Source organism: Podarcis muralis, chromosome 2 (assembly GCF_964188315.1).
Source record: "Podarcis muralis chromosome 2, rPodMur119.hap1.1, whole genome shotgun sequence".
Classification (NCBI taxonomy): Eukaryota; Metazoa; Chordata; class Lepidosauria; order Squamata; family Lacertidae; genus Podarcis; species Podarcis muralis.
In genome coordinates this window covers 37,014,549-37,033,047 of record NC_135656.1, presented here as the reverse complement: position 1 = coordinate 37,033,047, position 18,499 = coordinate 37,014,549, and the positions used below count along the sequence as shown (strand labels likewise).

The 18,499-nt window shown below is 40.2% G+C and overlaps 1 protein-coding gene across 10 annotated transcripts in view; it reads left to right on the top strand.

Annotated features, from left to right (window-relative positions):
* Positions 1 to 3,547: 3,547 nt before the first annotated feature.
* Positions 3,548 to 18,499, top strand: part of TNRC6C (trinucleotide repeat containing adaptor 6C) — a 116,211-nt gene continuing 101,259 nt past the window's right edge. For 3 of the 10 annotated variants that reach the window (XM_077924247.1, XM_028717046.2, XM_077924244.1), the window contains exon 1: positions 3,551 to 5,098. The gene's annotated coding sequence lies outside the window, so the exon portion shown is untranslated. Of the gene's footprint in view, positions 5,099 to 18,499 lie in introns of all 10 variants that reach the window. The other 7 variants (XM_077924252.1, XM_077924246.1, XM_077924251.1 and 4 more) reach the window with 5 other exon arrangements.

The following is an 18,499-nucleotide window of genomic DNA, read 5'->3' as shown; positions in this document are numbered from 1 at the left end:
TGCCTTTTATCATGCTCCTGTTTTTCAGTCCATTCCCTCCTTCCTACATCTGGTCTCTACTGTATCTGTTAGCTTCACTACTTTGACGCAGAGTTGGTGTTTGCTTGTGGGCTTCTTGTAGGCATCTGATTGGCTACTGAGGGAACAGGACGCTGGACTAGATGGGCCTTTGATCTAATCCAGGAAGGCTCTTCGTATGCTCTTAGGACCAGTAAAACAAACAAACCTGAGCAATTGGCTGGCGAGTAAATATTGACACAGTAATATGCAAGTCAGTTCAATGTGTTTGTTTCTTATGACAGTAGCAAAGAGTGCATACACCAGTTATAATTCTGCAAATCTTCTATATGACATCATTGCTCCAGTGCTAGATCACATGGAGACCATCATGATCACTGCTACTCTGAGAACTGCTTGTGTGATTTGCTGTTTGCTTCCTCCTGAACCCCATGTTTTCTATTTACAGATACTTGCAGTTATAAAGCCTGGCCAAAAGGATAAGTTTGGCCATGCACTTTAATTGGGAAGGTAGGGATGAAAGCTCCCTCGAAAAAGTTGCAGGGCAAAGGGTGTGTACTCCTAAATGATATGTGGTTGGGTGTTGAGGAAGTAGGAGGGACTGTCACTGCTATCAGATAGTCCTGTGATGCAAAGAAAAAGTGAAGCAGCCACATTTCTATTTATACACTGCTCTTCCTCTCACAGAGTACAGAATGGTGCACAAAATGATAAAATACAATAGAGCAATAATAATGAAAACTATCTATTATAACAACGCAACTAAATAACAGGCAAGACATGAAGCATGGTGTCAGCAGTATGACCATAATCTGTATTTGTACTTGAAACTTGCATGAATAGATGTGTCATTGGTTGCAACCTAAAACTTAACGGTGTGGAGGCTAGCCATATTTTCCACAGATGAGGTGCTGCCACTGAGAAGGCCCTACCTCTTATCACCAACATCCACATGACTTAATATTTCACTATGGTCAATTTGACAATTTGCCTTGTTAATTGACTGATATACCAACTTTACTTTTAGGATCCTCAGCTCTCAGCCTCCTTACCTGCTGAGTATCTCTGCAAATGAATTCTCCCACGTCAATCCTTTGCGAGATCCTTTTCAGTCAACTTGGTCCTTCACAGATGCTGCATTGTTGGCAGCTTTCTGTGAGATCTTAGAATGTTTGTGAGAAATGAAGCCCAACCGAAGCCTGGGGGTGGAGTGATGCAGGCAACAAGCAACTGTTTTAGCCCATTTTATACTGATTTTATCGTTTAAAGCTGGACACTCAATAATGCAGATTTTTCTTTTTTGCCTTTGCAACTTTGGAGTCACCATCTTGTTTTGATGTAGGTGTCCATTTTTGTGTACCGCTTGTGTGTTTAAAAGATTGTTCATACTTACGGGTTAAGTGAGGAATGGAACCAAATTTATGTTATTGAGACTTTGTTGCTTATTAATTAATATGAAGCAAAAGGGCTTCTGGCAATAATTTACATCCCACTTAACAAGTTTAGGTTCTTGATGCAAAAGCAGCTAGGAGTTTGAACCTATGGATGCAACTTGAGAAATCCACGCATTTCTATAAAACAGGGAGACACAGCATGATCAGATGCACTTCCACAAGGCTAGATTTACACACTGGATCTAATAAATTTCCAACAGAATTCTCCTTACATGCTTGCCTGGGCCATACAGAATCCATAGCATAGGGTGCATTCCATTGCAGGTGCATTTCCCTCCCTTCCTTACAACTGTTACTAAACATGCCAAGCAATTCAGTGATGTATTGGTGTGCGGGGACGCACACACACACACACACACACACACATGCACAGCCTGTCTGGCACTGGCACATCCTGCATTGGCAAGCTCAGTTTGTTTTTGTTTTACTAGCTGTTCTTGCAGCCCTCTGGGGATCTCAGATGGGAGTTAGTTTCCTTTCTCAGCAATGGTAGGTTTTGAAATTAGATTTGTCTGGTGTCAGGCTGTGACCCTGATCTTTCTATTGGGGTGCGAGGGGACATTTAACTAGCCACTAAACTGTAAGGGATAGGAACTCTTGTAAACAACAGACTATGGGGGGAAAAACAGCCAAAGCAATTGGTTGGTTGTCAGGCAGGATAACAGAATGTTGGGGAGCATGCTGTCATTATCTCCCCCGCCCCATATATTTTATTTTGACATCACAAAAGCTTGTCTGCATGTCTGGAAACTTCAGCTAAGTGTGCTGTGGGCTGGTTTGTTTTGCATCAATAACTCTGGGCTTTGAATTTGCATGGGTGTTGTTTTTAACACAGCCCCCCCCCGTCCAAATACGCCATATCACAGGTCACATCTGTCTCTGTGGCCATTGTTTTGTGGTGCTGCCATGGCACAGAAGCATGGATGCAACCCTTCACAGTGCCACCATAGTACAAAAATATGGATTGAAGGCAGTTTCCTATGAATCTTCTTGATTTTTTTATTCAGGTTCCTGCCACAGCTCCCAACAAATCAGAACCTCTCCATGTTCACAGTCTGCACCATGAACATTACTGCTGCCATAGTGCAATATTATTGATCTGTTTTTGCACACAGCAAAGCTGTCAAGTGCACATGCCATATTATGCTGCTGTTCATGGGCACGGATGTGATCTCTTGTGTGGTAATTTAAAAATATGTACATTTGTGAGGGATGCTTTAAGGTCCTTTTTTATGAAGATGATGATGCAGTCGGTGGGTACAGATAGGATCTGTTGGAATTCCATAGAAAAACACAGACGACACATGTCCTGCGGCATCCCCCAGATCTCTGACATTTGCAGGGCAGTCTGTACGCACCAATGTAAGCTTTAATTTGATGCTCGGGTGGGGGAGGAATTTTGTGTAAAAACTAAACAAATTCATTCGTTTTCATTCAGAGGAGCCGACTTGTAACCCGCCCCCCCTCAAAATCTTTCAAAACAGCAGCGCCAGGTTTCTGCAGAGCTAAAAATAACAACAGCAATATACTGAAGCAGATGCAATTCAAGCGCAGGCTAGTCGAGTATTATGCATATAGATAGATAGAAACAAACAAACAAACAAACCCCAGTGCTATGTTTTCCCGTGCAAAATTACCACAGCAAAATTCCCCATCATTTTCATTCCAAGCCTGTGCTTTTTTTTTCCACCTGCAACGCGGACGGACCGTATCTGATAGCTCCCTCCGTGCAGATTAGGTAACACACAAGATGGACGGAGGAGAAAGGCAGGCAGGCGGTGGGGGGGGGGAGCGCGCAGCGAGCAACAGGGAAAGGCATCAGCTCCGGCTCTGAGGCGGACGAGATGAGAGCGAGGGAAAGGCGGAGCTGCGGGACTCCTGCCGTCACGCCATTGGCTCTCCTCCCCGCCTCATTTGCATGTCTCAGAGCTTTCTTTTATGCCTGTTTTCCCCCCCCAACCACCACGTGACTTGAGCGGCGGACGAGACTTCCTGTTTGAGGTTGGGGAGGGGAAGAGGGAGTAACTCTCGCGTCTCCCAGCCCCCTCCCCCCCCCCGCGCTCCGTTGTGGTCTCGCGCTGCCTGCCTGGCGGGGCTCTTGTCAGTTAGTAACAAAATGGCTGCGGTGGCAGCAGCTCTGCTCCTGAAGCGGAGGACAGAGGCGGCGGCGGTGGTGGTGCAGGCGGCTGCTGCTACTGCTGCGAGGAGGAGCGGGGGGCCGGCCCGGCAGCATCACTGAGCTCGGCGGCATCGCCTGTCCCGCCAGCGGCCCAACCCCCTTCCCCTCCGAGCGAAAGCTCCGTCCGAGGAGCCGCTCCTGCTGCCTCCACAAATCCCCCGTATCTCTCTCCCCCCCCCCCCCGAGAACCTCTCTCTCTCTTGAGTCCCTGTGGAGGGGAAGGAGAGCGAGCGAGCGAGCCTGCTGGATCCTGCTACTGATTGGGTGGATCCCACTGGGAGAGAGCCTGACGGACCTCCTTATGAGAAACTCAACGGCTGGATCGCCCTGGGATCCGTGGATCCTGACCCTGTGAGAAAGAAAGAGACTGGATTTCGCCTTCTTTTCTGTATCCACCTATGTTTGGCATAGCTGGGTGGATCCCCATGAGAGAGACTGGTGGACCCCCTCGTCAGCAAGAAGCTTATCTCCTGGATCCTTTTAGGATCCCTGTCTATCAGAGAGACTGCTGGACCTCCCTTCCTTGGATCCACATATGAAAGGCACAGCTGGTGGATTTCGCTGGCATCTGTGGATCCTTGCCTTCTGAGACACTGCCTGGATTGCTCTCCCCCTTGGATCTGCCTGAAAGAGACTGCTAGATCCTTTTCCTGCTTGTGTTCCACGTCTCTCCTCCCTTTTTAGAGAGACCGTACTGGGTACTTCTTGTTTGGATGTGAGACTTCTGGATCCCCCGTGGCTCCTTTTTGTTTTTCCTAAGCTATTCCCTTATACACTTATGGATGGGTACAATTTTCTCCATTTTAATTTGCACTTTTGAAAACAAAATATTCAGATGCTCATCCATATAAACTGAGAATCTCCCAAACACATATTTTTTAAAAGCTGTGTTCTGATCAATTAGAAAGCATAACATTTCCCACTCTCTCACATCCCAACAGTTCATTTTTGCTGCAACCACGTATATTTAATTTTAGAACAAAATTCCGTGTGCAAAACTCTAGCTGGGGACTCATAACTGCTAGTTCTGCTTCACTGGAAATAAAAAAGATATTTTAAAAAAGGACCTGCATCTGCTGCACTTCTCTGGGCTGGAATCAAACTGGAGCTTTTAGCTCTTCTACTTGGATACTGTTGATTTCTTGTCTGGTTTCCCCAACCCCCTCCCTCCTCCTTTGTGGCAGGTTATTTTTGGTGGGGGGTTTTTTTATTGGAACGGGCATAAATATTAAAAAAAAAAACCCAACAACTGACTTTCTTGGCCGTGTGAGATTTTTTTCGTATTCAACGTGAAAAAATACGGGTACTTTTTGTAAGAAAAAGCATTAAAGAAAGAAAGGAGCACGCTAGTGAAACTCCCAGACGCCAGACAAAATATTCACTTGTTCTTTTTCAAGGAGACTGAGTCGAAAGCTGCCAAAGAGCCCCAGAAGGAAACGAAGCAAAGGTAAGAGGAGGGCCATTCCCTTCTCTTAATTGGGAGGCAGGGAAAGTTAAAAATGTAAAAGACCTTTTAAGTAGTTCAGTGCATGCGGCTCCCCGTGCCATAAGTACAGAACAGAGCTGTTTTCTGTAGTGTTTTTTTAAAAATAAAAATAGAAATTGTGCTGTAGTCAGTAAAATAATAAATCTATGAAGTGCTTTCTAATAATAAGCTATTATATTCAAAGACTTAAATAGACTTGGATGCCAGCTTTAAAAACTTCAGTATTTATCAGTCATATTTTGCATGTAGTTCCTTGTCCCTGCAAAAAAATCCCACACCATATCATGCACATGAGAAAATATGGAAAAGATAATAAATTATGGAACAGAATTAATCTTAAATTATTTTAGTGTGTGCATGCTGTTGATAGCATCTCACATTACCATGTGATGCAATGTTTGGAAAATAGTGATAATTAGCCTTGGCAATTTGTCTTGGTTTAAGTGTAGCTAGAATGGAAAAGCTGATTGAATGTAACCAACTGGAGAAAACTTGAACTTCATCCTTGATTGCCTACAGTCAAGTATAAAAAGATGACTGGATCTTTTTTTCAGTGTTTCTTTAGAATGTAGGCTTCTTTTGTGTCTATATTAAGTTCTTTGCTGGAGTAAAATATTTTAGCATATTTTTGTGTCACCAGTTTTTCCTTTTATGGTAGCAATGATTAATGGAGCAAACCATCAGTTACTAAAGTATTGGGGTCAAAGTAGCATTTCAGTGTGTACAAAATTCTGCCTGTGCAAATTTTATTATTTAAGTATTTGGAAAACCCTCTGCTTCATTTGCTTCAAAGCCTAAACTTGGAAGTGCAGTAGTTCATGCACAGAAGGTTGCTATGTTTTCAAAATATAGAAAATGTTATCCGTGGCTCACTTAATACAGAATGCCTTGGTAGATATTTTAGTTAGTCGCTTTATAAAGATCAGTCTTTAATTTTAGTTTAATGTCCTCTGTTGGAGAGTTTTTCTCCATTTAAACTCTGTGTATAATAGGGACAACCCATTGTTTTGTTTTCTAAGTCAGGGTAGACCTATCTACTCTGTAAATAAGGTAGTGGTGTTCGTTAATTTCAATGATTCTACTCTGAATAGGATTAACATTGGTGACCACCCAATAGTTCCATTGTAATTTTGGCACATGTTTATAATATCAACTCCTTCTTAGAGATATTGAAATGTGGGTGAGAGAGAAACCAAAATCCTGGCTGAATTGGAATATATAAGAACAAGTAATTGTCACTTATTTTAGTGAACCTCATTGGATGCATCAAATTGTATGGGTAAATTGTTGAGATGCAGCAGATAAACGCTTAGCAATACAGACATAAGAACACATAAGGAAGAAAGAAGAAGAGAGCTGCAATAAACTATATATATGTTTTTAAGAGCCCATAATATATCGTTATGATTTCTATGTAGTGAGACTCACTTCTGACTTGTTTTTCTATGTTTTGTGTAGCTGTCAAGATACACATTTAGTAATTATTTAATTTTCCTCATAATCCAGATAGAGTTGAACAGTTTGTCAATGGGTAAAGCTTATGATTTAATCTTTCCCCCATAGCTGGTTATTGGAATTTCCAGTCATCATCTGACACCCTCTTCCTTCTACCCTTTCTGGCTACTGATACCTAACTGTGAACTCTGATACCAAACAGTGTATCAGAAATATTTAATATTCCCTTCACAGCTACAGGCATGTTTTATTCATACAGTTATTTTCCTGTTATCTGATATTATCAATTTTCTGTGCAAGCATTTGGTAACTTTCAGTTTTCTGAATATCTTTCGCAGATACCTTTTGGTAGAAAAGGTGGAAAAGACTATTGTTTTTTTGTTTTGTTTTTTTAAAAAACCACTTGTGCCTTTTCTATTGCTTTTTTAAACTTTTGTTAGTTGGTTATAGATTTTAAATGCAATTTTTACTTACCTGATGATAGTTTGATGTCCTAGAGCATTAGTAGTGGCAAGTTATGATGCTTTCTACTTTTGTCACCTGGGACATGCATGGATTAGTAAATAAGGTACATTATGAAAGAGAGATTCCTACTAATGCCGTAACCAAAGCAATTATGATGCATTCTGTGAACTCCTTGTCAGAGATGCTTCCATTGTAAAACTGACTATTGCACTGATCAAAAATGAAATGGGCTGAGTGAGCACTAGGACTCATAAAGATAGCCCTTTCAGTGCATAGGTGGGAAAACCCAACATGTTTTCTACTATCCATGCATACTGAAAGACAAAATGTGCAAATGACAGGAATGGAAACTTGAGTTCATGGTGAATAATGCAATGAAAAACCTTAACCTAGCATGCGGCAGCTGTGAAAAAAGCAGATTGCATGCAAGGGATCATGCCTTTACAATATATGGTGTGACCACATTTGGCATTCTGTGTACGGATTTGGTTGCTGCTTCTCAAAACGATGTTGTAGAGCTGGAAAAAGGGTAGCAAGCAAAATTATCTGGAGTCTGGTGTGGAGAAACTGGACTGAGAAGTATCTTCTTTATACTATAAGTATGGGGGGGTCATCCTATAAAGTTGAATGGTGGGAAATTGAGGATAGACAAAAGGTAGCACTTCTTCAGACAGTGCATAGTTAAAGCTATAGAATCTGCTTCCACAAGATCTGCTGATGGCCAACTTAGATGACTTTAAAAGGGAACTAGATGAATTTATAAAGGGTAATGCTATCAATGGCTGCTAGTCATGATGGCTATATGCTACCTCTAGGATTAGAGGCAGATTGCCCCTGAATACTAATTGTTGGGAAACAGTGGGAGAGGGCTATCTTCCTCATGTCCTGCTTGTGTGCTTCTCATAGGTTGGTTATTTAGGAAATGGGATGCTGGACTAGATAGGTAGGCCTTTGGTCTTATATAGCAAGGCTCTTCTTATGTCAACAAGCAGGCCATAAAACACTTTAATAGTGCAGTCTTATGCATGTTTACTTTTATACTTCAGTCACATTGATTACTACAAGGGAAGTGAGTATAGGATTACAGATGAAAAGCACGATATTAATCCACATGGGGTTTATTTTTGTGTCCTTACACAGTGTGATTAACTGTTGAATCTTCAATACCTCATGTATTTCTAAATAGTATGCCAGTATTAGTTTGTTCTTCAGCTCTGTGGGTGTTAGCTCATCAAGGGCAGGTGTCCTAAGCCATCAGTCTGAAACTATGGTGTATCCTTTTTCTGATTGGACTGTTGGTCATGTCTTTGGGAAATGCATATCACATTCTTCTAGAATAGGTAGTGAAAGCTAATATACAGTGGGAGAGATGAAAGACAAAGAAATGGGCCATATACTTATCATATGTTGACCAACATATTAGGACACTTGTCTAATAAGATCACTAGCTAGTATTTCCTGGTGGTGACCCTCATATTAGGCTCCTTCAACATATATTCTACAGTAACAGCAAAAGGGATCTTCATTTTGAAAATAATTTCCAGACTAACCACCTGAAGGCTAGACCCCATGTATTGTTTGGAAGAGGTCCTTTAATCACTAACCTAGCAGTAGTATTTTGCCCTGTTGCAAAATGGGAATGGGGTTTTATAATTACTTTTGTGATTCTTGATTTATTCCTGAAGTTGGAATAGATGTATGCTTTTGGTGATGGTTATTAGCCCTCTTGGGCAGCCACAATATTAGGATAGTAATTAAACATTTTAACATTTTGTACTATTTTAAATATTAAATTCCTTTGATATTCATTATATCATAAAAAAATCACATGATCACTGTAGAAGAATCATATGCCCAGCAACAGAGGTTGTGTGCGATTTTGTTATCATCTTTTAGTCAGACATTGTAGCAAGGTGTATCATCAGAATAAATAGTATCCCAAACTCTTGTTTGAAGGCATTACAAAACCTTTTGTATGTGAAAATAGTCAATCTAGGAAAGAGTAAACATTTTTGAGTCTGTTTCTCTGTACTTCTTTTTTAAAATGCAAACAGATTTCCATGTGTAGGGAATTCGGTTTTATTTATAAGCAAAATGGTTGCCATAGTGATTGCCAGTTTTGGAACACTTATAAATCTAAAAATGTAGCCTTTAGAGATATACCTACTAAAACATCAACATGAAATTTTTTTGGCACTCAGAATCTTAATGGCATAAAAATAAAGCCGCCGTGTGTGCGAGAATGGATAATACTTTTAAATTACATTTAGTTGTTCTATGCAGCTGGTCTTGTAGAGATAAATATGCACTTTTCCCAATGCTGTCATCTGGCTCTTTTCCAAAACAAGCTGGAGGAGGAGGTCAGGGGTGGGGCAGACTTCTACTTCAGCAAAGGAAGGCTTTCAGATGGAAAGAATTGCTAGAGAAAGTCCCTATGAGAACACTGCAGACTTAAAGCTTAGCTCCCACCCCGTTTCTATTCACACAGGGATATATGTTAATTTATTTGCTTTTTGAAATCTGTTACAATATTTCAGACAAAATCATTTCAAATGTGTACATCAATACACATTTGTTAATCTGCTAAGTTTTTCCATCTATTATGAACTATAGAAGGTTGTTGCTTTGTTGTATGACTAGGATTCTCATCCTTTACCTTGTAAGCTATTTTTGGCTTGTTTTATTTATTGTTTATTTTTAGAACCCGTTTAAAATTCAGATTACAAGATAATGTCATATTTGGAATATTTCTCCCCTTGTCTTGAAGCTGCAGGAAGGAGTTCATCAGGCCCATTTAGTAGTAGAGATGAATGATAAGAAACCTCTTAAGTGCCTGGTGATGATGTAGTCTAGCCAATTTTGTATCAGCTGTTACCTTCTGGTGATAATGGGTAGAGGTTTTCAGTAGCTTTATAAAGACATCAGCCAGGTCAAAAGAATTTAAAAACCCAATATATTTTGCTGAATTGCAATACGCTATGGCAATAACAAATTTAATTACAAAACAGGCTTTCAATTGTTCATAATCTTTGTATTTAGAGGATAAATATAGCAAGTTGTGGAAACAGATTAGTCATACCTGCTGTCTTCTATCCTGTAGCCCATTCAGAAACATTCTAAATTGAAGACTGTTGCATTGTTGGCTGTGGAGCTTGCTTTAAAGTATGCGTGCACTGGCTAAGATCGAGAGAGCTCCCATTTATGTGTACAAAGCAGTTGTGCATATGCAGAAGGAGGTGACCATAAAAAAATATTTCTGGTGGCATCTTCTCATTGCTCATGGGATTCTGCTCCAGAGAACTTGTGATCATTGTGGTGGGTACAGACGGCTGCTGGAGAGCAAAGCTAAAAGTTGTGCTTGGGTGCATGATATTCTGGATGTTGACTCATATTGTGAGTTAAAAGCAAAGTTATCAGTTGTAAACATTTCCACTCAGTAATATAGAGTACACAAACAGCTTCATTCTCAAGTAAAAAACAATGTGTATTTTATGAGATTTTTTTTTAATGGTCGCTTATTTCTTTAATCTCGTTAAGCCTTCTATAATTCTAGCCTGTTTTTCCCTTGCTCTCTCTGTGGAAACCTATTATGAACTGTGCCACATGTCAGCATGTGATTGCTTGATTTTTATTTTTTAAATATATTTACTTCAATAACATTCCTCCTGAATGTTCATTTGGGTGTGGTTTTTTATTTTAAGAATAGATGCAACCCATGCACAAACTTTGACCCATGAAACATAAAGTGTCTGAGACAGTAAAGGCTAGTTACCAGAGCCCCTCTTGTTATATTTTACAGCTGTGGAGGGCTTAAGAGAGTGAAAGCAGTATCTGTGCTACAGAAGTGATGTTTTATGGCTGGCTGCCCAGATTGTCTAGCTTTGCACACAGCTCTGCAGTTTGTCTTCAGAGGGCTGGAGAGGTGGAATGTATTCTTAATAAACAGCCTCATCTCTGCAGAATTGCATTTCCCTATTTCAAAAAGGGGTCCTTTTTCCAATCTTCATTTTTATTAAAAAAGTTGCAGTTTTACTACCTAATATTAAATTTTGTTTTAAAACTGGTTGGATTACCATTGCTCAAATATCATTTTAGAAAGACTACTCTCTGAAAAAATGTTAGTTCCACCCCACTCCCCCTCCGAATAAGATTCCTAATTGGTTTGAATAGCCCTAAAAACAAAATTGTTGTAATTGCCACCTTGCTATAGCTGCCAGGACAGTAACCCCTTCTTCTCCATCTGCCTTGCTCCTGTGGCATATTGTAGTCAAGGAGAATCATGCACATGACATACATGTACCAATATTTCTATAGCAGTCTTTTGTTGGTAAATGTCTGCTGACCTCTCTTCCCTTGTGTCTGATCATGGTTGTTGTCTCTCTCACCCCGGTCCTTAAGTTGGTATTTCCTAATATATTCAGAGCTGAATTTATTTTATTTTAGAGGGGGTTCTTCAGGAACAAAAGCAAAAGTAAAATTGGCTGCATTCACTTGGTGCCCTTGTACAAATTCAGGACTTTTGATCCATCAGGAGGTGCGCAATAACAGAGGAAGGGAGCAGATTGCCATTCCCCCCTCCCTCTCAACCTTTAGTACCCTGCCCTGAAAATCAGTTGAGAAGGCTCTCCTCCAGAACAGATTTTCTGTTGGATGCAGGTGGGTGTTGTTGTTTTTTAATAAATAAAGCAGAATTTAAAAAGCAGCGGGAGGCCCCATTAGTTAACGTGGTATCTCAGGTTAAGAATGGTTTCAGGTTAAGAACAGACCTCTGGAATGAATTCAGTTCTTAACCAGAGGAACCACTGTACTCTGTTTTCCCTGTATATTTAGCATGAGTTGTTTTTGTGAAAGGAATGGGAAGGAAAGAGGAAAGCAAGTTTGGGAGCAGCTGCTGCTCCACTGGTCAATGGATGGGGCCAAGTTGGTGGTCTTCCTCAGAGGCAGGAAGTGTGGTTTCCCAGTGGCCCTTGGTGCCATGACTGATGGCAGACATCATTGGTAAATCAGTTCAAACTTAGGTTCTGCGTTAGAACTGCATATAATAATGGCAGACTGCAATGGAAAAGTGGTATAGGAACCCAGCTTTATGCTCTCCTGGTTTCACTATTCTATACATCTTCGTCTAGAACCAGACGAAGGGGATTGTCCCTCTTCCACACCAACGCTAGTAAAGTAGCTTCTCAACTAGATTAGGATAAGAAGTTTCAAACACGTTTGTACAGTGAGGTGTACTATAATTCTTAAATAATGTATGTTATAGGTTGTTTTGATAATTCAGTATAGGGGCTGTTAAACTGTGGAATTAAAACTGCAGCTTTTAAGTGCTACTTTAATCAAAAGAAAACAAAAGGGCAGTATTACGTAGAAACAAGAAGGCTTAATAGAAATAAAGAGGATTATGAAGCAATTTAAGCATTACAACTTCAGATGGCATCAAGGTTGGATGGTATGCTAATCAGTTTTGGCTTTTTACCAGGTAAAATGATGGGTTTATAACCTTTAAGGGCTCAGCTTTCTCATTAAAAGAAAAACTTTGACAAACATGCACTACAGGTGGAATCCAACATTGTTTAAGTTGGTCTCTGTGTGCTCCCCAAATTTCTTTGGAGGGTTCCCCCAATCATCTGGAGAATATTTTGAGTGCACATGGAATATTGCATGGGGGAGGAGAAGAAGGTAAAGTCCTGTTGTGCAGGTTGGTTCAATTCTATTTATGAATGGACAGTGATGGATATAAGCCTGTATTGGCGTTATTGTATTTGGGCATGTATTGATAATGAGCTTAGAAAGGTAGTAGTAAATGAAAAGTGATGTAAAACTGCACTGTGTGTAATATTTATGTCTTAAGATAATGAATCTCTCTCTATTTGGCTTGATAGGTTGCCATGAAAGCTGTACCTTTGGAAACTAGCAGATTTGAATATAATTAGAGACAAATTACTTTACAAAAACATCAATACAGAATAAAAAACCCTCCTCTGTACTAATGTTTTTGTATAGTCATTTTTTTTCTAATTACATTTTTCAAAGGCACAGATAATACCACAAATGTTTCTGCTAGCCTGTGACCATTTCATTAAATTTGTAAAGTACAAGTGTACTAGAATGCTCCATCTACAGCCTGAAACATAGTTTTCATTGTTTCTTTCTGAATACATGTGCAGTAATAATAATGGTTGGCATTCAGTCACCCGTTTTTCCAAAGACAGTTGCTTGCATTGCATCAGAGGCTTTAGGGATGCCTTGTTGGCATGTACAACCACTGTTCTAAGAGGGAATTGGAAAACTGCTGTATGCACAGTTTTGGATTGAATATCTTATTTTAAAGCGCTCAAATTGAAGCAGTGTGATTCAAATGAACCTTATTTCATATCAGTGGGGATGTAAGCAAATGCCTGATGAAATCCATGGCCTTGAAATCACAACTTAAATGTAAATATTGCTTCTCCTTTTTTGACTGATAGCATTGTGTTGGTAATGTGCACTTTGTAGTGGTATGGTACATATGCTCCCAATGTAGAGTTTGCCACTCTTGGAATGATACCAATGTAGAACTTTTAATTTATTTTTCTACTGGTTCTAGTTGTAAAAACGTACGGCAGTAATGTACATATGCTTCAGGTTACATACGCTTCAGGTTACAGGCTCCGCTAACCCAGAAATAGTGCTTCAGTTTAAGAACTTTGCTTCAGGATGAGAACAGAAATCGTGCTCCGGCGGCACGGCAGCAGCAGGAGGCCCCATTAGCTAAAGTGGTGCTTCAGGTTAAGAACAGTTTCAGGTTAAGTTCAGACCTCCAGAATGAATTAAGTACTTAACCCGAGGTACCACTGTATTATGGTACACTATGCCTGAGTGTTGCAGTGTGGTTCATAGTTTTTCAGAACTACATTTAGTTTCAGAGTATGTCATATTGTTATAAAATAGTGATTGTAGTAGTATTTGCATTTTCTGTACTTTATAAACAGCTGTATTGAACTTCTGTTGGTGAAAAATGAATCATTTTAAATGAAAACCATAGTTTCCCATGATTTTTGAAAAAAGTAATTTGAAGTAATTCTTTGGTAAAAACTAAAAAATCCACTGTTGAGCAATGTGTTTATTACAATCATCTAAAATGCTACAAAATTGAGGCAAGCTTTGAGTTTTCCAGAACTCCTTTTCAGACAGGCTATTACAAAAGTAGGCTGGATGTTGTAGCCATGAGGTCTGCTTAGACTGCGTTCCAAAATGGAGACTGCAAGCTGAATATGTCCTTTCCAGGTGCTTCAGATATCAGGTTACACACCTTAGATTCCAGGATATAGAAGCAATGGCTAGTCTCTGGTTCTTAGAAATTAAAGTCTGGCTTGTAACTGGCTGTGTAGGAAGCAAGTAAAAGAGAAACGTACATGTCTGTCGTTAATTTATCAAAACCAGGGATTAATTTTGGACATTGTAGTACTTAAAAAGAGTAAATTGAAGCAAAACTGAATGGTATTACCTCTTAGTTGGAGTCAATCTTCAGGTCATACACACAGAGGGTATGGTTCATCTAAAGAGCAGCATCAGCAGTAGCCTTACACAAGAGCTTCTGCTTGTGCAATGGGACTTTCTTTCCCACTCTTCCCCCATGCCCCTTGTAATTGGCTGGTGTGGGTGTATGTCAGAAGAACCCCCCAGAACAGCATACATTGGCGGAGGTGTGGGTGTTGGTCCATCTGGCAAGCTGAAATGCTTGTGCAGACTGAATGCTCATCCTAGCACATGGGTTTGGAGCAGATCCGGCTATAAGTCTGACTTTACTATCTCATTAAACATAGGAAGTGCAGAAACTACTTCCCTAAAAGTCAGTCTCGTTGTTTTCAAATACAGTGGTACCTCAGTTTACAAACACCTTGGGTTACGAACACTTCAGGTTACAGACTACGCTAACCCGGAAGTAGTACCTCGGGTTAAGAAGTTTGCCCCAGGATGAGAACAGAAATCGCACTCTGGCGGCAGCAGGAGGCCCCATTAGCTAAAGTGGTACCTCAGGTTAAGAACGGTTTCACGTTAAGAACGGACCTCCGGAACGAATTAAGTTCGTAACCAGAGTTACCACTGTATGCTTCTCCTAAGGTGAGCAAATTACATAGTTATATGGTATTACACATTTTAATATGATTCATGCATTTTATTAAGAAAAAGTTGATTTAACAAAATTAATGGTACATAAAAGAGGTTTGCCTACATTAATACTGCAGTACTCAAAAATTAGGTTCATGGATACAATTTGAATTTTCTCTTTTCCTAGTTATATAGCTATGTGTATCTATAAGTGGCAGCTGATAGGTTCCCTTTTACAAGCTCATCTCCCACTGAGCTCCTTTCTCTCTCTAAACTTTCAGAAGTTATTCACCTAGGGTATGTACTGTAAGGTTTGGTAAACTCATCCATATTGGGGCTAATACAGTATTTTTAGCTTACAAGAGTGCATTTTTTGTACTTGAATGGCTTAAGGCAGGATTAAGCAAATTTCATTAAAAAGTGCTCTTTGTGGATTTCAGCTTTCACCTGTATGTGAATAGTATGGAATGATATGATGGCTTCTCATCTTACATTAAAGAGCATTACTGTTTAGTAGCTATAAAATAGTATTTCAGTAGCAGTTAGACTAGAGTCATTTGTATAAGCTACAAAGACAATGTTAAAGAAAAAGGTGTCTTTCTGTTTGAGATTCAGTGTAGCAAGTACAAAGCACTTAATATTCTGCCTTACTAGTATAACCACCATAATAAATCTTAATTCCAAGTATTTCTAAGTCCTCTATTTTGTCACGTAAGCAAAAGTTTTCTCACTTAATCCCTCCCTCTCCTGATTTGATGTTTCCCTCCTCTTGAGAATCCCAGGACCCTTGACATTTCATTGTGTCTCTTGACTAGCTCGCCAGGGGTCTGAGTTTAGAATTCTTCCCATCTACTTAATACACTGAATTCCATATTCACAATGCTTCTAACAAGTATGGAATTTAGAAAACTTTTAAAGGGTCTATTGAATTTACAAAAGAAGCTGTCAGTTCATTGAAGAGTTACTGCACATCTGCAGCTTGGATGTTGCTTTACTATAATGTTAAGTAGGAATATATCACAGGAATAAAATGTTCAAAAATTCTTTTGAAAAATCACAATTTCAAAGCAATCCTAAGCTTTAAGCCAGCAGTTTCCAACCATTTTGTTCCAGAAACTGTCAACTAGTTTGGGATATGATATACCTTGTTCTGTGAAAGAACTGTTGTGCTTTTTAAAAGTACAACCAGTGTGGAATTGAGACCCATTCAGTTATGATTTTTTGGGGTAAGATGCCTAGTTTGCCAGTCCTCAAAAAACAGTGAGAAGATTTCTCCCATTTCCCACAAGCCTAACTTACTAGCTACCTCCTCCTAGTACCTCCTCCTAGTACTCCTGGTACAGGTATTTTGCAAAAGTAGTTCAAGTTGTTCATTGCAACACCACTTCTGGTAGGAATGATTGCAAGTGAGGGGGGAGACTAGCAGCTGCTGCTGCAGTGTTAGAACCCAAGTGGCAGCAGATGTTAAGCTGAATATTGTGTTAGTTCACCCATAATGTCAAAGCATGGATTGGTGCTATTATAAGAGTGATTTCTCTGCTCACACTTCCCTTGTTTCCCTTGAGCACTGCAATTTCCTCTCAATATTTTGACAAACCATAGTATGGCATTAAGATCTAGATTGGCAGTCTGAATCATTTTCTTGCTTTTCAAACCTGAGTTTGATCCTGGTATGCAAGGTGAGCACAAACCATAGTTTTGTAACAGGACTGTGGTCTGATGGAAATCTGTGTGTATAAGGACACAAGTTATTGTGGACCAAGTTATTGTAGCAAGACATCATGTAATCACCACCAAACATCACTTGGGGCATTTGTGAAGTGGTGGTAGCTTTGCAGAAACCTATAAGGCCTGCATATTTGATTTATTTCAGTTGCATAAGGATGGGTCCCCTCCCCTTTTTATCCTGGTTGTTCAACAGTCATTTCTTGATGGAGTAGTGATTTGCTACCTTTCACAATAATGGTGGAATTTTCAGTATTAAAGTCTTGATAGCGTGATTAGGGATTATGTTGAAGCAGAGACTGCCAATTGAATTAAAAGGTCTTCCTAACTGCCAACCTGTGCTATTAACTTCATTGTTTTTAGCCTCTGTTATCCCAAAGTGAGGTGAGGAAATTATCTGATTATCCAGGAGCACTGTCTTCTTTTTCATTTTCTTCAACTGAGAGTTTACCCTTTGACTGGGTAAAAAAATCATAGCATAGCGCAGAAAAAGCAAGATCAAGATTGCCATTCCAGTGAATTGCCCAATATATTCATGGCAGTTACTAAGATCACTCAGTTTTCTGCTCCCTGAAGACCTATGGTGTTTGTGGGATCTACGCAGGTCTGGCTCCAGAGCTTTGGGAGGCATTGCCAGGCTGCCCTGAATGGGCCCTGAGAGTCCCCAGTAGCTCCTCCAGTGCCCATTGCCACTTGGGCCCTTGTGAAGCCACTGCTGATGGTGCCAACATCCTGCTCATGGGATTGCCTAGTAACTCATAGTCCATTACAGTGCTGCTGCTGCTGCTGCTGGATAAGTGCACAAGAGGGTGGAGCAGTCATCAACCTTCCCTTCCCTCTTGTGGTGCCAGTGCTTCAGTGGGTCCTGACTCATACAACACCAGTGTTGCTGCTGTCAGGGGCTCAAGTGGCAGCAGGTATTGGTGGGGACAGGCAAGGCTTCAAGTGACGATAGGCCCTAAGAGTGTGTAAGTTGTCCATGCTTATCTCTAGTAGCATTTTTCAACAAGCTGGTTTATACACATCTTCTGGAATGAATGTGGAGCACATACTTGTGGTTGAAATTGCTGCTGCTGCTGTTGACTGCTCTTGAACAAACTTGAAGAGCCCTGCTGGACCAGGCCAATGGACCACCTAACCCAGCGTCTTGTACTAACAGTGGCTGATTTGAACACAAGGGCCCTCTCCCTTCCTATGGTTTCCAGTAACTATCATTCAGCTATGGAGGCAGAACATGGGGAGGGTAGGACGACAAAAGAGAAGAATAGACAAGAAAAATGGGGGCTCTTTCCTTTCAGAGTAATACAAGTGTGGAAGATTCTAATGCCTCCCTTTTCAGTCCAAATACCTCTTTTAGCATGTATTTTTACTTAATCATTCCATGTTCATGCAAGTCTAGCTAACAGGCTTGCCCTTTATAACAGCTTCTGCATGGGAGAATTGCTGGAAATGAGGAATTTGCATTAGTTATGGCTCGTATTGGAGCACGTGCATATCCACCTTTTAGCCATGCTACAAAAAAAGAAGTAGTTCTACTCCCAGGTAATCAGCTCCCTGCCAAGTAAGGTTGAGATCTATCACCATTTATAAATTTAGCACATTGAGCAAGTTTTGCATACATTTGTGGGG